Source organism: Gymnogyps californianus, chromosome 1 (assembly GCF_018139145.2).
Source record: "Gymnogyps californianus isolate 813 chromosome 1, ASM1813914v2, whole genome shotgun sequence".
Classification (NCBI taxonomy): domain Eukaryota; kingdom Metazoa; phylum Chordata; class Aves; order Accipitriformes; family Cathartidae; genus Gymnogyps; species Gymnogyps californianus.
In genome coordinates this window covers 67,801,818-67,823,533 of record NC_059471.1, presented here as the reverse complement: position 1 = coordinate 67,823,533, position 21,716 = coordinate 67,801,818, and the positions used below count along the sequence as shown (strand labels likewise).

General features: G+C 42.6%; 1 protein-coding gene across 1 annotated transcript in view; it reads left to right on the top strand.

Annotated features, from left to right (window-relative positions):
* Positions 1 to 21,716, top strand: part of SH3RF3 (SH3 domain containing ring finger 3) — a 255,130-nt gene that overhangs the window by 78,977 nt on the left and 154,437 nt on the right. The gene's annotated exons all lie outside the window — the stretch shown is intronic.

The following is a 21,716-nucleotide window of genomic DNA, read 5'->3' as shown; positions in this document are numbered from 1 at the left end:
AGGCTTCTGTCCAATCAGTCCAGATTGGCAAATTTCAGTCCAGATGGTTATGATAGATATGGTACCCTCTTTTTTAATCTTGACTAAAGAAGTTTTGACAAAGGCCTGTGAATTAAGTGGGCTACGAGTAGCAATGACCGCATGAATTTCACATTTTTGCCTAGTCCATCTGCCAGGCTGAAAAGAGGGAAGGCAGGCAAACCGTTCCAGTATAAATTAGGGTGTGTGAATTGCACAAATCCAATTAGTTAACAGGCAGGACATTTCTCTGCTATTACTACTATTTAAAAAAAAATCTCTTTGGCAAAATGCACGTCGAGTAGTAAATCTTTCCTTTTCAGGCTTGCCATCCATTTGGAACCTTTGTCCCACATTTACATGGAAATTTTACTCCCCTTGAACACAAAGCTTTCCCTCTCAGTGTGCAGGCTGCATTAATTGTCAGTAATGTGGACAGAAATATATTCCATGGCATTATATCATCAAAACTGAATGGGATTAATAGCCTGTCCTGTTGTTATAAGAAGTTTGGCACCATGTGTTTTATCTGTCAGCAAGATGACTATTTATATTGTTTTTGGGTAACTGGCATAATAGCCTTAAATATAATTGCTTATCTGAATGCACACAATTAAAACTGTTTTCTGGGAGGACTTTGTGCTTGAAACCCATTTTGGTGGACACTTTCTTTGCCAGGATGGAGACAACAGTGCAGCGTGCTTCACGTGACGCCGTAGCGCAGCTCCGCTTGCTGAAGGCGACCCTTTTTCAGTGACAACTGCTTTTTGTAATAACAGGTTACGCTTTCTTTTAACACTGCCGTGCCAGTCCTCCCTGCTTCCTCATGAGGAGCTGGCTTGCAGCCCTCTGAAGTCGGTGAAGTTCCCGCGGCTTTGAGCCATGCCGCAGGAGCCCAGATCCTTCCCTCCTTGCTGCCTCCTCTCCAGCACAAACCTCCGCAGCTGCTAGTCTTATCCCCAAACAGGTTTTGGCTCTTGGTTCCCAGCAGCACTGCTGTTGACCTCCACTTTTCTTCTTCTCATGCCATTTTATTTAACTTCTTTCATAGAGGCGTAAGTGCTGATGGAAGGCGAGAGCCCACAGGAGTAGTTTTCACCCACGCTGGTGTCTCCTTCAGGCATGGTCTGTGTGTGGATCCTCCTCCGTGGAGGCATTTTGAATCTGAATTTCAGGAGATGACTTCAACCTGCCTCTGCATGATTGGGAAAAAAAAATAGTAATACATTCTGGTATTTTTGCATAGTTAAAAACATTAGTTCAAGTGGGTATTAATAATAAGCTAGAAGTGCTTCAGCTGCACACTGATCGTTAGGAGAACGAAAGTGGGGAAGCAATTTACACTCTTTATTCAGTAGTAGTATTGCAGCTGAAAGGCTGAAATGCCAAATAGATTTCACGTTGGAGGTCCATTTTCACACTTTATGAAAACTGAGGTCACACTAATAAAGCATGAAGTTGGATGTGCTGTAAATATGATAAGTTTTCTGCAAGTCTTCAAAAAGTCACGTGTGTCCCGGTGTCCATACTGAAGCTTATTTGCCATAGATGGGCTTTTCAAATAAAGAGTGCATTAATTTGACTGCTTAAAGTTTTTGAATCCCCTCCTATCAAATGCTTTAAGAAAGTAACAACTTAAAAATATCTGCATCCAAAAAACTGTATTTTGACAGCCCTTTAGCTAAACTGTTGGTTTTGAATAGTTGAATCTCCTAATTTGACAAAATGTTAAGATTATCTAATGGAGGTTATTTTTAGTTTCGAAGAGAAAAATATTGAGTCTTTTTCGTCTCTTCCATTCCTCAGTCACGCACAAAAAATACAGAAATATGGGTATTAAAGAGTCTTTTAAGCTGTCACCCATTAATATATAGCTTTTTAAAATTAAATTGGACATCAATAAGAAACTTAATTTTAAGGACATTTCTTGACCATGTCAATCTGTTTTAGTGAGTTGGTATCTTAATGGACATTAATGCAGACATTTAAAAAAACTGAAACAAGAATAACTTGCTGAAGTAGTTGGTTATTTTTAACACACACATGCACTGGTTACAGGGGTTTTTTATTGCTATGGGAATAGCGGACAACACTAACAACAACAAAAGATTAAAATTAAACATGTTTGTTAAAAAAGAAGGTTGTTTTGAAAATAAAATTAGGAGATGGCAGGCTCTAACTATGTATTTCCTGTAGAGCAGTTCTTCTTAAGTGACTTAATGCAGTCTTGTTTCTCAGGATGTCATTTGTATATGATGTTATTATTTTTGTTGAATGCACACAATTATCTACAGAACCTTTTTGAATTAAAGCTGATAAAAGTTCTAGAACATGTCATTATTTGTTCTTGATACCGCATGCTGCCTTTCACACATAATTTCTAATAGTAAGCTAGTCTTTAGTATGTTTAAAAACCCGTGCTTGGAAAAGCAAGCCTGGATGTGAAGGGGTAGGTTTTCGGAAGGATTTACGCACAAGCCAAGGTACGTTCTCGAACTATGACATCTCTGTGCTTGCAGGAAAGCATCTACATTCATATAAATACTGCCAGACGTGCAGGTTTGCAGGTCTGCCCATACGCAAGTGTTCAGCCAGGCAAGGCAGCGCTGGGGCAGTGACTTGGGGATGCTCAGCCCTATGGACCAGCGGCAACATCTGTATAAGCTAAATGCCTCCGTTTTAGACAGTACTTGCTGCCCCCCCTGCCAAATCTGAGGGGCCCTTTAGGAGCAGACTGGCCACATCCACATGACATAGCCCTCAGCCCTGAATCTCCTTTGAGCCCCATATTGTCTTTGGTGGTCCTAACATTATTATTTGTTGTGCATTTTCTTAGTTCCAGGTTTCTGGGAGCACCAGAGTGGTGTTTTGGTAACATGAAAGGGAAGACCTGTGTTCAGTGCCTTGGGACTGTGGGAGGAGAGCACATGTAGCATTTGAGGACACTCATGATGACATGCTGATATAACGTTAGAGGGGGAATACTGTAAGGAGGACACAGACAAATCTGGGGCAGTCTTCACCACACCAACCTTAGGGGATGCAGCAACATATCCCAGGACCATGTCCAGAGACTGTCTTGAGGAGGCCAAAACAGAGCAGGCAGTGGGCGAACAGCAAAGGGGGGTGAGCCATCAAGAGCCAGCACTTGGCCTCACTCCCTGGCCTGCTTTTGTTTAAAAGTATAGCCAAGCGGTGCTGAATCACAGCAAAGCAAATGTATAGAAGATCTGCTCACTGCAAAGAGAGTAGCGGGACAGTGCAAGGAACAGAGGACATTGGACATCTATAGGTTCAGCTAGTGGAAAGGTTGGAGTAAATGTGTAACAGGTTAGATTAATTTTGGTTTCTTTTATCCACATGTCTGGTCAAAATTTCTGAGCTAACTAGGCTAGTTCTTTCACTTTTATCTCTGGTCAAAATGATCTCTAATCTAAGGAAGCACATGGCTGACAGTTGGGCATTGCTTTACAGTCTTGTGTTGCAAGTTGAATGTGCGTGCTTAATGAAAAAGGCTGAAAAATTTCCTTCAAAGCAATTTTTGTGAAAACATTGGGATTTTGGCCAAAACATTTATGTGGAAAGCATCCACTTTCACAAGAAAATGAATATAGAAATACCTGAAAATTGGAGCCTGTTGCTCCAAAGCCGTCCCGTGGTGCTGCAGAGCAGCGGTAGTTTGGGTGCTTCACGTTCCCAATCCCTTGGTGAGCTGTATTCCCGGTGGGGCTGTATTTCCCAAAAGGCAGCACAACTCTTTGCCATGATATGCAGGATTACACTTCTTTTAAGGATAGGCTAAGTTTCAGTATCAGGTGATAGCGATGGCGTGAGGTGTATTGTGGTGCTCTCAGTCCGCAAGGTCTAGTCAGCTCACAAGTTTTAACGATTTTAATCCCCTGAGACGTGCAGTCTAATAGCACAGCTCTCTAACGAGACTTGGCCCCAGTCTACCCTGGGACTTCTTGCCAGCATAACTTTGTTGAGCTGAGCCGTGATAAGGTATGATTTGTGACTGGCAGGGCTTTGCCAGCCAGAGCTCCTGGCGCGGGCACGGCTACACTGCCAAATCTGCTGTTGGAGGAAGCTCGCCTGGCATGAGGGCAGCTTGGCCCTGGTGCCAACCACATCCCGGGGAGAAGCTCATTAGTTTGGTAGAGCAGCGCCTTCTGTGCCCAGCTTTCCACCCGCCGCTGCAGAGAGCATGTTCTCCGGTATTTAATTTATCACATCAAACCATGGGCTGTGGTTGCCTCCTTCATCGTACTCCCTTCCAAGGCAGCCGTACTAGATATCACCAGCACCGGCCAGTGCAAGACCCAAAGATATCTGAGATGGAGGCAGGAACCTTAAAAACAACAACTTGGTTGCTGTAATTTGCAGTCTGATCATGCCTTTTTCGCTCAGCAGTATCCCTGACAGGTCCCATACACTGCGTACAGCTGGCCATGTTGGTCCTGTGCCAAATGAGAATTTCCTGGTGTGAAAAGAATCCTCAGTTGTCTATTTTGAATCCTTTCTGGGCTTCCAGAATAGTACAAATCATGTTTAACTGGGCTGTAGAGCTAGCACTGAATACTTTGAAGCAAACCCATAAATCAGAAGGTGAAAACCGGGTGTTATTGTCCACAAAATACAAAATGGAGTGTCTTATGTTCCCCAAATTACTCTTTTATTGAGCCATATTGCAATGATGATTATTTCTGAATGGGGTGCTAACATATATTTTTTCCTCGGGCACCTAATGGTCATGCTTCCCTATCTAATTCCCTCAGTGGAAGAGCAGAAGCAGGTGAGAGTCTCTTCTCCTGCATCACTGTAAATCCAGGCAAATTTCATTTGCTGGAGCAGAATTAATTCACTCTGTACTTAAACCAGTTCAACCCTAGTCACGATCTGGCCTCTTATCTATAATAAAGGCTGCTATGTAATAGCTTGTGGAGAAGCAGAATAGAGGAACACAGATTCTTAATAACAGGGATTTTGCTTGACGGACAAAACCTCAAATCAGAAAAACATAAGGCTGACGAAGGGCTTTCCTCATGTCTTTCTAAAAGCTTCCCAGCACCTGTGCTGGGAAAAAAATGGGAAACTGGTTTGCAGGCACAGTTTTCCAATGACAGGAGAAGTCCAGAGGCACTTCAATGCTGGATTTTGCTCTTCCATCATATTGTGGTAATGTCTCAGTGCAAAGGTGCCTATTTCCTAAACAGATAAAGCTGCGCTGCCAACTACAGGGTTTGTGGCTTGCCAAGTCCCATCCTGGCTGCCAGCTGGCCTAATGAAACTAATTGGAGGTTCATCTGCAACGTGGAGAGTCCTGTGATCGGAGAGGTTTTGCCTTTGAATGTTGACTTTAAAGTGGCAAACTGCAGCAGGCTGGATTTAGATGGCTCTTAGGCTTTATTAAGTGCTTTTTGGTTGACTATACTGTGTGATCACTCCTGTCTTGTCCTTAGTGCATGATCCTGTATATGCCACCCCAGCACTGGAAGAAGTCCCAGCTTTACAAAGGAAGAGTGTGCCGCCGGCCAGCCTTGCCATTGCAGCCCCTCTCTCGCAGGCTGTGTCGTACAGGAGTCTGTGGCACACCTGCTGATGGGCCATAAAACATAACAGCGGCAAGCCCAGACATCCCTGAATTTAAATATTTTGGGTACAAAATCAAAGGACATTTACCGGTTGCTCGATGTTCGAAAGGCGAGTGTCAGCCCAGCTGCACCGCAGCCCTGCTCGTTGTTAAGCACTTCACAAAGTGCTTCATGATCCATGTCGGAGCACCTGGACCCACGCCATCCAGGTGCTTTCTGGGATATTCTGTAATCCATACGACCATCTGACCAAACCGGCTTAAATGTTGTATATCTTGTCATTACCATTATACAGATCAGCAAGGGGAAAGCAGAACATTTTCCCCCCAGCCCCACAACGTTGCATCAATCTTTTTTTAGGATTGCCTTGCAGCCAGACTGGCATGTTCTGCTTCTGAATAAAATAGAGAGGCGAGTTCTGGGAGGCCCTGTTGTCCACCCTGGCCACATCCAGAATGGCCAGTGTAGTCTTTGACTTTCCCAATTTGAAATCCTGTAGCTGGAAGAATGTTGCCAGTCACTGAAAGATCTTACTGCAAATAGAGAGGGAGCTTCACAGAAATGATGCTAAGGGAGAGTCATGGAGCAAGGCAACAGTGTCCAGGCCCACCTGTTGGAAAGTGGAAAAAACATGCCATAGTCTGATGGATGAGATTAGAAAGACCTGACTTTTCACCCTCTTTTTAAGGTCTTCATTCCTTAATCTCTCTCTCCAGATCTCCTTCAATTGGCATCTCAGACTGTGCACTGCTAGATATTAAAACCCTTTGGGGATGTGTGGTGTGGAGTCCTGAAGATCTCTGTCAGTGTTGGTTTGTGTGACAGGGTACAACATGCCTGCCTATAATGACCATTGCTGGTTGATATGGCCAGGTGGGTCCTGAGACCTGCCACTGATGTAATAGTGTGGTTAAAGGAGACAACGTATTTGGCTATTCTGGGAAAATGGTTAAGGGGATCAGAAGACCGTGTAGGATTACTGTGATCAGGAGATCTGTGTTGATTTGGACTCTCTCACCCACTCCCCACGATCAACATGCTGTTCCTCTTCGGGTATCTTTCGGTGTCTCCTGCTGCAGCTCTCCCACATCTTTCTGTGGGGTATTGTATTCTCCTGACCTGGACCATGAGCCTTGGTCTCCCAGGCTCCTGTGTGGGTCCTGTCTCCACGCTGCAACGCTGAACTCACTTTGGCACAGCCAATACCATGTTTCATAGAAAACTGAACAGTTTGGACAGAACTCGTTTGGAAAATTGCCAGCAGGAGATTATGATTAGGACCCTTCCCTCAGGCCTGAGAGACCAATGCTTGGATGCCTGGGTTGAATTGGGCAGAGCAGGCAGCTATGCCTGGCTGTTTCTGTTCTGACTTAACACCCTAGCTACTGAGCTGTTGTGGAAAACACCAAACTCCTCGGTTTTGCTTTAGAACAGGTTGGGGGAAAAGGTAGATGCTGTCTGTTTTTATAAAAAGGCAGAGTTTTCCTAACAGCACCGCGCTGATCTTACAGCAGGCAAGGGCAGGAACATTTGTTTCTGAGTTGGCTCCAGCACTCAGATCCCTGAAGATTTTAAACATCCCTAACTATGTGTAAACAAAATTTGCCTAAACATAATCCCTCCTTTGTCATCCTGACTTCATCTATGCATGCAGCTTTAGCGGTGTGACTTTTCTCTTGGCTATGGCAGTAAAAATGTTACCTGTGTACTTGGACAGAGAAATGTTTTGGAACTTGTTGATCAACACGGAGTAGCTGAGACATCTGCAGCATTTTTTCGTGTGTGTGAGTGTGCGCATGCGCGCTCACAGCACATTAGAGAACATGAAAATAAACAAAATGAGAAAGTATCCAGAGGTATCAAGCAATAGGTGACCATGTACATGAGCTGCAACATTTCTCACACCAGTCTCATGACATGGATTTCCTTACTGCAGTCCTTTCTCCCAGTACATTTTCTGTGCTGAGTGGATAATGTTTCCAGCTGATAACAGGAAGGCATTTTTTCATCATAAACCAATATGCATTTAGTTTCAGGCCACCTTATGTTTTTACAAGATATAGTTTTTCTTTTCAGAAGTCTATTTGAGAGTGAAATTGAAGAAGGGTGTTTTAATAGTACATGAAGTATGTGGGTGGCTTTGCTTGCTGTGTTTTAGGAGGTGCTGCACCTTCAATTTAACAGACAATGCTACGCTTCAGTAGACCATTATATTACTCCACTATTCCTAACATAGCAGTCATATCGAAATTGTGTTGCTACATTATACAAGTATGGTTAATTAAACCCAGATATCAGCCCAAGCTCATACAATAGCTGTGTGTGGGTAAAGGAGAGGCAATGAGTTAGGAAAAAAATACAGATTCTAGAGAAAAAGAAAACGAAAAAGAGAGGGAGGGAATGGGGACAGTTAAAGACAGAGCACTGATGGCAGGAGAGCAATTGGATGGTGACCACCAGTGCTGCAGCCTGACCTGTGCTCTGTGCCCTGCAGCCATGCTGAGTAATTAGGGGATCCGTTAATTTTTTGCAACATTATGACAGGAAAAGACATACCTTACCACATGGAACTGAAGAGGGATAGTACAAATGAAGCATAACTGACAGTTTTTAAGATAGATGTTCAACAAAGGTTTACTTAATGTCTCTGAAGCGCTAGGCATAATAGGGCTGTGGGTTTAACATGTCTGGAGTAGAAAATATGTATATCCTCTGCACTATCCTTCCTTCCTGCTCCAGCTGGCTTTTAATGCACTGTTGAAAACAATCAAATACAAATAGTTGTGCTTGACAGAAAAGTTCAGACTGCGACTGTGCGGGACTACAAAAATTACTTGTTGGGTCTTTGATCATATTCCAGGGAGGCATGAGAAACCACAGCAATAGTACCTCTTGCTGTTGAGCAGGGCACCCTTGAACACGTGAAGGGCAAAGCAATGTGGGAATCCTCTGCAGAAAATCAGGGTCCCGGTATGTCGCTTAATGTGGAGTTGCCTGCTGTTGATCACTGCACTGTTATAATTTGAGTTTTCTTTTTATTTGGCTCAATTAAGTCTAGTACCTGGGCTTCAGGGAATAGTTGGCGCTTTTAAGTGGTAGTTAAAAAAAACACTTTGTGCTCTTTTTATTGGTGCCTGTTGACCATAAACCTACAAGGGAGAGTTCACTCTGTCACCAGTCTGTCCTTTAATACCCCATTCATAGCATGGCTTATTTCTATCAAAAACCAATCCAAAGAAATCCCAAAGGCACAGATGATTTTGGGGGGAAAAAAGCATTAGTATACTGAACTGCTTGATGAAAGGGCTAATGTTGGCTGAATTATAAAACCGAGTAAGCGTAGCTGTGATGCCAGCAGTTAGCATTCAAGTGCATTTATTCATGGCAGGCACTGCCAAATTAAACCTAGCTGTAGGTTGGTGGGCTTTCATTTACTGCGAAAGGCTTGTCATCATTTACATAAATATGGCATTAATCCTTGAACTTACGTCTTTGGAGTATTAGTTTAATATAAGTTGAACTAATACACTGAAGAGGTGAGTTTAAGAACGAACATGTTCCTGCACAAACTGTGTGGCTTGCTCCAGAGTGGGTGCTGGGCATCAGCTGGGATCAGGTGTGGATCTGCAAGGAGGAGGCTGTGGAAGTGGGAGCTGTCATGTCTAGCATTGCCTTGGCCGTGGGCCTTGCTGCTCCCTGTCCTCTGTGGCGCCGGGTCCCCTCATCCCGGCGGTCTGGGTTGTGGTGCCTCTTGGTAGGTCATGTTTTATGGGTGTGGCAAAAAAAAAAAGGGAAGAAGCTCATTTTTAGGAAAGGAGACTGTATTCTGGGATCTGGTTGCTTCAAAGGCAGACCATAAGATGGCAATATGCAATGTCTGCTCTTGGGTTTTAGGCAATATGGCAAAAATGGGCAGTTAAAGAGCAGCTTCTTCTGAATGGCCAAAACCCGTGCAAGACATTGCTAAGCATGTTGGGAAGACTCTCATGGGATAATTTCGCCTGTTATCAGAAACACTGCTGCCTTCAATTGACTGGTTTTTGTTTATTCATTAATTAGCTTCCAGAGGAGGACACATTAGCATACTTTTTCTCACTGGCTTTTTTCTTTTTCTTCTGTTGTTCTTGGAAGTCATGTAAACAACTGGCTTAGATCTGATTTTTAATTATCTTTAAAATATGAATATGGGACTACTTTCTTTTTTTTGTTCATGAAGTGCTCCCCACCAAATTGTTGATGACATTAATCACTAGCAGATTAATGCCTTTTTTTTGTTAGTAATTGAAAATATTTTTACTAGGCAGAGCTTCAGAAATTCACTAGCAACTTTGCTTGTTGCAAAGGCTTCTGGATAAATTAAGAAGCTTCACACACACATGATACTCCACAGTACATAAACAAAATAAGGTTCTTCCACAATAATGTTATCAACCTTTATTAAACATGTACCAAATACTGGGTTATTCAATAAGTGTCTATATTTTGTCAAAGCAGGTACAATTTAAATGTAAGTTTTGTGATAAATCCTTTCTGGTTTTCTTAATTCCACCCAGAGTATGATAACCTCAGATGTAAATATCCTGAATTCTGGGGTAGGTGCCTTATAGATAGAGCCTATAGTAATGTGTCTCACGCTCAGATTTCAACTTACCTGACAGTAACATTGTTCAAGTTCAGATCTGAATTTAATTTTCATTGATTGGGGCACTCTCTAAAATTTTTTTTTACATTGTTTATGTTGGAGTAACATTTTTTATACTCTTCAGCTTCACTTTTTTTTTCCTTATTTCTTTTCCTTTTCTCCAGGATCAAAAAATTCAAAAGTATATTTCATTGCAGTGCATTTCTTTATATACCTGTCCAGTGTGCTTTTTGACTAGACTATACTGATTGGTGGACTACTTGAAATCAAGAAGTCAGCAGTTCTGTCTTGCTCCCCACAAGTCCTGAAGTTGTTTTTATTCCCTCTATGAAAATGGCTATGTCAGCAGAGAGTACAAAAGGAATCAAATTATACTTCATCTTATTACAAAACCACCTGGAAGTCAGTAGAAACATCCCACTCCTCTTTGCCTTCCAGGACTTTGATCCACTTGAAAAGCCTCATCCACTGTCAGGAGGGCTTACATCCCTGCTAACTCAGCACTACAAGAAAGTATATTTAAACTGAAGGTTAGTCTCGAAGATGCCCAACAGAGTATTCCCCTCGTGTTTCATCTTCTTCCCAGTGCTTGATTTGGTTCCTCTAGGCACAACCCCAACATTGCCAACTCCAAGTATCGAGAATCCAAGATGCAGCCTCCTTTTCCCTTCCTCCTCTCTAGGAAAACCTGCAGGATTTACTTTAATCACAGGGGCCAGCAAGCAACTAGTGATTTAGGGAAAAGCCAAGATTTCCCTGTTACTCCATCACTGGATCTCAAAAAGTCACCACTATTGGGAGGATTGGTACTGCTGCTATCTCTAACAGGCCATGCTGCTTGTGGGACTTAGGGGCTTGGGCTTATTAATAGTCCATCCCTGACAGCCCATTAACTTCATCGGCAGAGTGGCTGCAAACAGCACCTGACCCAATTCTTTCCCTTCCTTCTCAGCCTCCCTGGGATGCCTGCCTCCTGGGGCAACTGGGAACGGTGGGAACGCAACACAGAGCGGGGAGGTTTACGGGTTTATTCACTGGCCTTCAGGATCCACCCTGCTATGAAGACTCTTGCTCATGTATGCAGAGGCACAGGCACACGCACGCACACGTGCACATTAAGGCTGCCGCACTGTGACCATACAACTCCCTTTCAGAGCTCTTGCTCGTCTCTTTAATATTTGATAGCTATTTGGCAGTCAGCAGAGAGGAGCTGAGCTTTTCGTTATGTAACTCCTATTAGAAGTTAGGGTTTGATAAAGCGTAAGTCGTGTTTCTCATTATGAGAAATAAACTGCATTTCTCACTTCCTTGCATCCAAATGCTAGCCTTTGATGTCTGTACTTGACCCTCACTGCAGCTAAAATCTCCTGTGGCATGTACTTCATAGCCGTGTAAAATAACAGCGTGTTCTTCGCCCTGCCAGTTAAGGAGATGCCAAATGATGTCAAGTTGAGGTTGGAAGTGCTTTTCTGCTCTACGACCAAACAGCCGTGCTCTGGAAGCTTATTATTGCCTTTTCAGGATCTCCAAAGCCAGTTGCAATGAGATTACTCCATTCCCATTTCTTCTCCTGCCTTCCTTATAAACTTACACCTCCCTGCTTGGTTGCTCTTACTGCAGTGCAACAGAGGGATTAAATGGAGTTCATCTTCCCTTTGTGCCTTGATGCTTTAGTGCATTTCAAAATAAAATAAGATTGTGATAAATTGCACCCTGAGGAAACCAGTACCTTAGAAGGAGGTTTTAAGTTTTAGGAAAAAATTAAAGTGTCCAAAGCAGCAGGCAAACAGAATATGATTTGAAAGCTTGTAACTCCCTCCACTTCTGTGAAGCTGAGATTCTCTCCTGGACCCATCCCTCTCCCTCATCTATGTTCTTAAAGAAAATCTCTGACAACTGTTATGCTCTCTGTTACTACAACACTATATTCAGTACTTTAAGCTTTACAGGGTGGGAGAAATGCCTAGTGTGACCTTCAGTCTTGGGTATCCTTATTTCTTTATCTTTTAGAAATACTTCCCCAAATACAGACTTTATTTTAGCTTTTTATTTCATGTGGTGTTGAAGCCAATCCTGTGATTTCATGTATTTTTAAGTTGGTAGATTGAACTGCAGGTGATAAAGGCTCTACTTTATCCTGTAAACCAAACTGCCTTTATTAATCCCCCAGGCTTATCATGAGGCTCCAGACTTTTTTCTTTCTCCCTCCTAAAAGTGAGCTTCATGTTTGAGAGAAGTAGCTAATTGATAGCGGAAAATGTCTGTCTGTCCGCTTGCTGGGTACAGCCCAGACATACTTGGGAGGAAGAGATTTCTGGGAAGGAGAGGGCAACTCTTTCTCCCTCCCCATGCAATGCTCGGTGATTTCTGTGATGTTGCCGCCTGTCCTGCATGAAATAAACGGAGACCATCCATTCATTTCCTATAGGCCACCGAGCAGCCATTACGTATGCTAATGGCTTTCAGTCATTACTGATGTGGACTGAAGTTGAACCCTTTATGGGCTTTGTGTCTGGGGATAATGGATAAGCGTGGCAACCAGTTTCCAGCTTACCCATTTTAAAGATTTTGCTATATCAGCATGTGCTTGCTTTTTACAATTCTGCGCAGATGAGCTTCTGTATGCCATAAACCCACTTTCATTTACGTCTCTGTGAAGAGCCATGAAAAGATATAATTTTGAATAACTATTATCAATATTGCAAAGGACATAACATGATGTGCACAAGGGAAGTTTATTTCCTTGTTTGGCCTTGGGGAAGGATGTAATTTTGCAAAATAGAAAGGCAATATTATTTTAAGGTGCGACTGTATTAGGTATCAGATGTGCTCAATTTTAAGTTTTAATAAGCATGAACTAATTTGTTCATAAGGAAAACACTTCTACAGCTTCTGATTTCAGGTGCCAAATTCCAAACATCTTAAACGGCCTGATTTTTAGAGGTTTCTTATTACCTAATCTTTGAAAATCAGCATTGAGGTATCCAAAAAGTGAGGCTTTTTAAAACCAGTTTTGACACATACCTGAATGTGCTTAAAAAATAAAGCTATCTTTTGAAGGGGCAGGAGTTGATTTATCCCTCCCCCTGTTCTTTGCAAAACAAAACTATATGTGAGATAATTAATTTCTAGTCTCTACAGCTAAGAAAGTTTTTCACAACAGAAGGCCCATTTTTTTCAAGAATATATCACAATACTGTGCTTTTTGCATATAGAAGAGGCAACTTTTATGACTTACAAACACACACACAGGTCTTTGTGAAGGCAGGCTTGTACACAAGTGGGTCATGATACGGGGTTTGGTGCCACCAAGAATAAACCCATGCAACTTGCCATGGGACGTAGCTGAAGCCATGTATTTAGCAACATTAGAAGAGGGGTTGGAAGTTTATGAGAAAGCTTGCAAAATCAATCCAGAATTTTTGTAATGTCTGCCAAGACAGATGATCTACAGTTCCTGTTGAACTATAAGCATCTCAGACCTCAAGGAATGTAATACCAAACTAGTTATTACAAGAACTGAAGTTTTCCAAATTGTAGTAATATATTTTGCATGTTTTGCAGAATATACTAGTATCGGGCATAAAAAAACCCATAAATTAGCTACAGATTCCTATTCAGTGTCTAATACATTAGGTAGAATCTGCTTTGTCAGTTACTTTAAATACCTCCAGCGTCAGAAAAATAAAGCTTAAGCTGAAGGATGGAAGTGGCCTGTGGGTGCACATTCTGCACTGCTCTCATGAGAACAGGCGAGCCACCAAGCCAGGCACAGCAACTCCTTTCTCTCTAAAGACTTTAGGACTCTACTAAAGATTTTAAGATGGAAGGATGGATATTTTAAGGGTGGTATTGGGTGTACAAATTGACAAACGTATGCAATTGCTGAATACACATTCAAGTCAAGTAGGCAATAACACAAAAATTGCAGTGACCGCAGTAGCATTTTGTAATCTCTGGGAGTTGGTGATGTTTGGGCATAGAAACTTGGAAGGAAATCCCATCTGGGATCCCTTCCACCTCTGAACAAGTAAAATTGAATATAAACATTCATAGGATATAACATGCAGTGGATTGTTGTCGTGGTTTAACCCCAGCCAGCAACTAAGCACCACACAGCCGCTCGCTCACTCCTCCTCCCTCCCAGTGGGATGGGGAGGAGAAGCAGAAAAAAAAGGTAAAACTCGTGGGTTGAGATAAGAATAGTTTAATAATTAAATTAAAATAAAATATAATAATAACAATAATAATAATGAAATATAATAATAACAATAATAATAATTGTAATGAAAAGGAATATAACAAAAAGAGAGAAATTAGACCCAAGAAAAGACAAGTGATGCACAATGCAATTGCTCGCCACCTGCTGACTGATGCCCAAGCAGCAATCCGCCCCTCCCAGCCAACTCCCCCTAGTTTATATACTGGGCATGACATTCTATGGTATGGAATACCCCTTTGGCTAGTTCGGGTCAGCTGCCCCGGCTGTGCTCCCTCCCAGCTTCTTGCACACCTGCTTGCTGGCAGAGCATGGGAAACTGAAAAGTCCTTGGCTTAAGATAAGTGCTACTTAGCAACAACAAAAACATCAGAGTGTTATCAACATCATTCTCACACTAAATCCAAAACACAGCACTGTACCGGCTACTAAGAAGAGAGTTAACTCTGTCCCAGCCAGAAACCAGGACCGTTGTAAAAAACAGGTGACTGTCAGAAGACTGAAACTCTGGAAGAAATAAGAAAAATAGATGTGGCAAAAGCTCTTAGTGAAAAACAAGTGATTGCTAATACACAAAGGCCATGAAGAGACTGCTGTGGTCAGGTCTTTGTAGCTCTGAGTGCCTGAAGAGGTAAGAAAGGAAAAGTTTGTAGCAAAGTATTACAGGTTTTTTTAGAGAAACTGAAAATTGTGTCATTCCTTTCAATTCTATCTGGAAGTCTAATAAAAGATATTATCTCTCAATACAAACCTTGTCTTTCATGGAAAGATTTACATGCCTCTGTGACATGAAATCCATTAAGCAGATCTAATTAGACATCCATGCCAGAATGTCCCCCGAATTAATGAAATGCATTCCAGTCAAAAGGAAATCTCAGAGGAGCACCTAAATGGGAACAATGCCCAATAAGTTATCTTTGGTTTCCTCCTTTCCCTCTGATAATGAAAATGTTCAGGCAGCCAGAATTAATAACACTGTAAATGGCAAATAACGAGTCCCAGAATGCTGGAAGTAAAAAGCAAGTTGGACTTGTGGCCCTTTGACAAAGAAACTGAAGGAGTCAAACTGAGCATCTCAACCAAAATGATTGAAGCCTAACACCGCCTGGTACATAAATATCATCCTTCCTATTTGCATGTAGCTTTCTTTTTAAATTAATTTTTTTTTTCAGTTTCTTAGTATTCAAGGTTATAACATGTCAAACATAACTAATGTGGCAATTTAATGAGGAGTTGCATTGCCTCTCATTTAAGGCTGAGTTATTTCTCCATCTATGAGATACATATAGATAGATAGATAGATGCATAGCTTTTTATAGACGTCGTCCTCCTACGCCATATAGGAAATGAATGTCAAAGAGACAATAAAACCAGACACCACTTCCTCTTGAAATCATGAAAGGGGGGACAGGCAGGAGAAAAAGCCCGCGGCACTAGAGAGAGGGGAATAGCCTGAAAGACCCTCCAAAAATAGCGTGATGAGTAATAGAAGAGGCATGAGGCAGCCTCCCCTCCCTTTCGTGCACACACGAGCCCCTCCGCATTAGGGTCCCTGCAGCTGGGGACAGTCCCAGCCCCGGGACCTGTCACCCCATCCTGAGCCAGAATGTGCCTCTCCCCATCTTCAGTGGGTGCCCCTGGGGGGATGGGGATGGATCCACCTTGCTTACCTTCGCTTGTCTGCTCCACTGCAGTGGGCTGCTCTAGAGCTGGGTTTGACTGTGTGAGCCCTGGGGAACCCGAAGGGGGAGTCCCTACTGCCCCGAGGGACTCGGTGCCGCGGGTGACAGCCTCTGCGTAGGCACGCGGATGGTTTGCAAGGCTGGCCTCCAGGTTGCGAGTACCCACAGCTTTGCATCGCCCCGCTCAGTTGGTCAGGCTCCAGGCTATGGCCAGCGCCACGCTGTGTGCGATTGTGGACATCTATTTGACATCTCCTCTTTTGAGTTTAACTTTCCTGCCCTTGGCGAGAGCGGAGTTTCCGCCAGATACTGTAACAACACAGAACAGAATTTCTATTGCCTTGATTATTTTTTAATTCCCGTGAAAAGGAGCCGCAGCTGCTCTAGCATCAGCAAATAAGCTGCATATTTTAATGGCTTTATTCCCTCGTAATATTTGTCCTAGATAAGGCCTGGTTGCTAATTATTCTGGTCCTGGTCCTTCCTTCCTCATTTCTGTTGAAACATAAGCCCTAACATAGCTTTACTCAGCACACAGAAAAGAAGCAGTGTCAGGCCTTCTACCTCTTCCATTACTTTTGACTGACAGCTTAAATTAAAATCCTGTGCTTTGCTGACTTTCATTAAAAAGCAAGAACAATTAGTGTTTGGGTGGAGGGGAGGAGTAAAAAAATATCGGCCTCCAAACATGAACTTTCCAATGCTTTGAGCAAGAAGTTGTGACATACACAGCGCAAATAACATTGCCCCTTCTTCAAACCTATAGCTGATGCAGCGGAGATTACAGCACAGACAAAACTACGCAGTATCATGCCAGCTGCCCTGTCGTTCCCGGTTTGCACTGCCTCTGGCAACCAGGAGTAAGATGTCTTTTGGATAAGCAAAACAGCTAAGCCTGCGGAATGTTAATCTTTAGGGACTCATGCCATTTAATTTTATTTTATTATAGGAGGGAGGAGAGAAGGGAGAAGAAGACCATACTTTGCAGTTTTCTACATAACTCTGTGCGTGTGTATGTGCGTGTGTGTGCACATGTGCATCTGAGTGTGTGATTTTTCTGTGCAGTTCTCAACCACATACGGTGCTGGCTTTCCCTGACCCCTCTGAAGCCTTCAGAAGCAGCTAGATAAAAGATAACGCAGCAGGAACTGTCCCTAGCCAAGGTCTTTTCTTTGAGAAAATTATTTTTCTGCCTAAAATATTCAAAAGGGGCAAAATTGCTTCATGCTCCCAAAAATAATCTATAAAGCAAAATGCCTAGCATGCACTATTGGTTGCAATGTGCAAGGCTACATATACATTTCTGTTGTTAAACCAGGGGATTAATTTAGGCTTGGCACGTAATGAATCAAGGAGATTTATAAATAATTGCCTCAGAGATAAGTCACAGAAAATCTTACATCTGCTTCTTTGTTAGTGCTTCTGGAGTGTAGTCATTTTAGGAAAGACTGAAACTAGCTGATGTAGATATATTTCCTCTGTCTTTAAATGATCTTGTGCTGGACAGTTGTTGGGCTGCTTCAGAGCAGCGCATGCAGGAACTAGGATTTGCGTGCACTCCTGTTGTCTGAGGGATGTCCAGCCCCTACGATTCACAGTTGGAGTTTTCCCTGAATTACTGGGAACTGTGGATCTGGTTTTGAAGGGGAACTCAGTCCTGCCATTGGAGAATAATGCTTTCAACTTCTCCACCAGTCACTTCCCCGCCCCCAGCGCTGGATAGCAGACATCCTCCAAGCCCGGCTCATGAGCACAGTGAATGCACCTACTGCAAATTTTCAGTGTCCAATAAATATATTTTTCACATCTAACTGGGAGACATGCAGGCTAACAGGCACAGGCTGGCCCTGCGTCCCGCTGGAGCGAAGGGAGTGAAGGTGGAGCAAAACCCCGGCTGGAGGGTGGAGAAGCGGCCATAAATGCACCAGATTCTTTGTTCTCCCCCTGGGTGTGTTTTGACCTCTCTGCAGAGAGGCTCTCGTAAATCCCGAGCAGCAGCCTGAGAGCCGGGAGGGACCTGCTGACATGAAGCCTTTCTCAGCCTGCCCTTTGGAGATGTAGGAAGGACAACAGTAAAACCACCACCAGAATAACAGAGCCACCAGAAACTGCTAACGTTTCTTCAGCCCAGCCTCTGCTTCCAGATGAGCCTAAGCTGTTTTCCTTTCTACTTTTATTGAATTATTTTTTCTTGGTTCTCAGTGTTTCCAGAGATTACTTTGTCCTTTTTTCATAAGCCATCAATTCACGCTGTGATCTGAGACACTGAGGGAACGGAGGATCTGATGCCAAAATGCGAAGAGATTTAAGGTATCGAGAGGCAAGTCACAGGAAATAACTCATTTGTTCAGGCATTCAGAGCAAATATTTATAAATTTCTTCAGAAATAATTCCCACTTCCCAAAGCCAAAAAGCAAAAGGCAGCTTTTCTGGATGTATTGAGACTTGTATGAATAACTAAGAATAGGCTGGAGAACAGGAGAGGAAGAAGCAGTCTGCTTTGAATTTGTGAGGGTTCTACCTCAGAAATTAAGTAAAGTAGGATACGTTATGTCCAGGAAAAAGGACCTGGATTATGAGGACTCTGGAAAAAAAAAGAGGGCCTTTCCTGACTGGCTAAGTTTACCCTAAAGTGAAGGAAATGTCAGAATCAGGAAATGGAAAGCTGAATACTTTGGAAATAGTCTTCATCATAGTTCTCTTAGGAAACACTGGTTACTAGACCTAATGGAAAAATATTTGCTCTGCTGGAAAGGTGTGATGAGGAAGAGAAATGTTGAACTGAAAACCGGAAATCAACACACTGTTTTTTTCCATAAGAAGTTGAAATTTTTATGAGGTTAAATCTAATTGCATGAACTCTATTCTATCAAAATAATTTGAAATAAGGTGTTCAAACTTTTGTTTTGATTGGTGCAATTACATTTAATTAATGAAGTTAGGCCTGATTTGCACAGATGCAAGTGAGAGCAGAACCACTCACATTCTGTCTTCTTAAACATACACCACCAGAGCTGGAAAGGATGCATAAGCGACTGTTACATTGATCAGTATACAACTGGGAGTAAACTTCCAGCACTCTTACAGAAAAATAGCAAAAAAGCAAACCAACTTACTTTTGTGCAAAAATTGTTTATGGGCATTCTCAATTTGGAATAAAAGTGTGTGGAACTGAGAAAAGCTCAGTGAATTTATACTAAATCCAGAGCACAGCTTACGCACTATTTGTAAATGGACTAGGAGAATCCTACGTGGCAGAAAATGGATGTTTTGCAGCTCCCATCCGCTCCTGTGGTGTCCAGCTATTGCTGACTGGTTTGATCTGTGATCTGCTGGTGATGTGCACCTTTGCACAGAGGTCTCGGGGAGAGAGAGACCCACTGGTGGAGTGTGGGCTGTCCTTGGACACACCATTACATGGTGCCACGCATTGGACACAGACACATCAGCACAAAGGACTTGACACCATGAATGAAGGAAGCTGAGAGACCTATACATCAGATTAAGATACTGATTTATCTAGATCATCATAAGTCTATCTATTAACATTCATATTTTACCGGAGGAACGGTTTATTTTGGTTTAGCTGGATTCTGAAAAAAAAACCCAAACACCATCACAAAGCCACCACTCTCCCTGATGATACTGCACCAAAATAAGCTGCTTTGAATTTGCCTTAAATTTGTCCTGAAAATGATTTGGAATAAATATGGTTAAATCAATGCAAGTATTGATGAAGCATTATTCTTTTATAGTTGACAGGATTTGGGCCAATTTCTCATGTATTTCCAGCTTGCCTTTCCTTAGCATTTCTGGATTAGCAAAGGGACACTCATTGCCAGCTGCAAAACAGGTAGATCCCACTCCTGCTCCTAACGGGCGCCGGAGGTCTTCTTGTGCAACTTGTGCTGAGGTACTTTAAATTCACTCTGCTGAATGCAAGCTTAGGATAAAGCCTTAATGTGATTTTGAGTATTGCTGGAATGCACTTTTGGCATGGATGATGGTAGTTATTTTAGCAGTGCGGAGGGACATAAAATGATAGTTTAGGGCAGAAAAGTAATGAGGTTATAATACACTGTTGAAACTGCTGGAGAAATAGGGATAGGCAGGGTATGACTGTTTAAACTGAAATCTGGCCAGGCAACCAGAAGCTGAGTGGCATCTCTTTGAGCAGAGACGATGGTCAACATGTGGTTTGGTTCTCCAGGCAGGGCTGCATGGTGACCCCAGGAACAGGCTGTGGCGTGGGTTTGCTGCTGACTCAGAGGCAGAGGTACCAGGTCTGGGATGGCCAGCAATGCTTTGGGCAGCACCTGTGGTTTCATTTCAACGTTTCCTATTCAAAGACTGCACCGCCTTAACGTGCTTACGTTCTCAGATGTGATACAGTCACGGTCCAATGTAGTATGGCTTCAGGCAGTGAAAGCTGTAGCTGCTTTGCCTGTGAAGTATGTATAATGCACATGGTATCAGTGACTAGTGTTTTATTCATTAAAGGCATCCTAGTTTTGTACCATTATGTCCTCAGCAGACCAGGCAGAACATATGCTTTGAATTGCGATCCGGAGGTTTAGTATACATTTCAGAAGGTCTGATGTCATCTTCAACTGCACAGGGCATTAAAATATTTTACAGTTGATGCACGGTATGAATAGCCATGTGTATGAAAATAATTCATACCCTAATTTAGGGGCACTCGTACTCTACTCAGACTAATTAAGGGTAGAATACAGTACACACCAAGTGTCAGAGATCATGAACTGGCAGAGATTTTGCTTGTCAAGTTGCTGGTCCTGGAAAAACTTCATGGTACTTCCCATTGCCTTCACAACTGGTTCTGCTGCTGGCGGCACTACTTGAGTTGACAATGGTAAGCATGTCTTTACAAAATCAGGCTCACGTATTAAAAAACCCAGTCTACCTGGGTCTCACTTTCCAAGCCTTTCTGCAAGCCTGAGTCTGCAATGTAAGCAGATAAAATAGAGATGGAAGACTGGAAACAAAACAGAACACAAGTGAAATGGCCCTGCTTCCCAAAAATCCTGTTTGCTCTCTCTTACTGCTACTAGCATTTCTATTTTGCCTATGATGACTGTAAAAACAAGCAAATTGAACTGTTTGTGCTTTTCCTGTAAATTTTGGTGCAACTTTCCTCATGGTTTCCTTTTGTGTTCCAACTATATCTGATCTCTTGAAGCACAGACTATCTTTTTATTTAACCCTTTTTATTTTTTCCCAAGCCTTGCTGGCCAGTATTTGTATAGCATGTCACTAGGCATACGTGCAGTTGTATTTTATATGATTCTTGAATATTTGAGTAGTAAAGAAGGACTACTCTATAGTTAAGTACTGTAAATATTATTATGATCAAATAGTAGTGCCTGGTTCAGATCTCAGTCTTTTATGTCCCACTCGTGAAGCTGCTCCCTTGAGTAGTCCAGCCCATTTTGGTGGGACGAGTCCTGGTAGCAGAGCCAAATGCTGTTGCATGAGTGTGATGGTCTGATTCAGAGGTTGCAAATCACCTTGTCACACCCCCTCTGAGTCCCAAGGAGCATTGC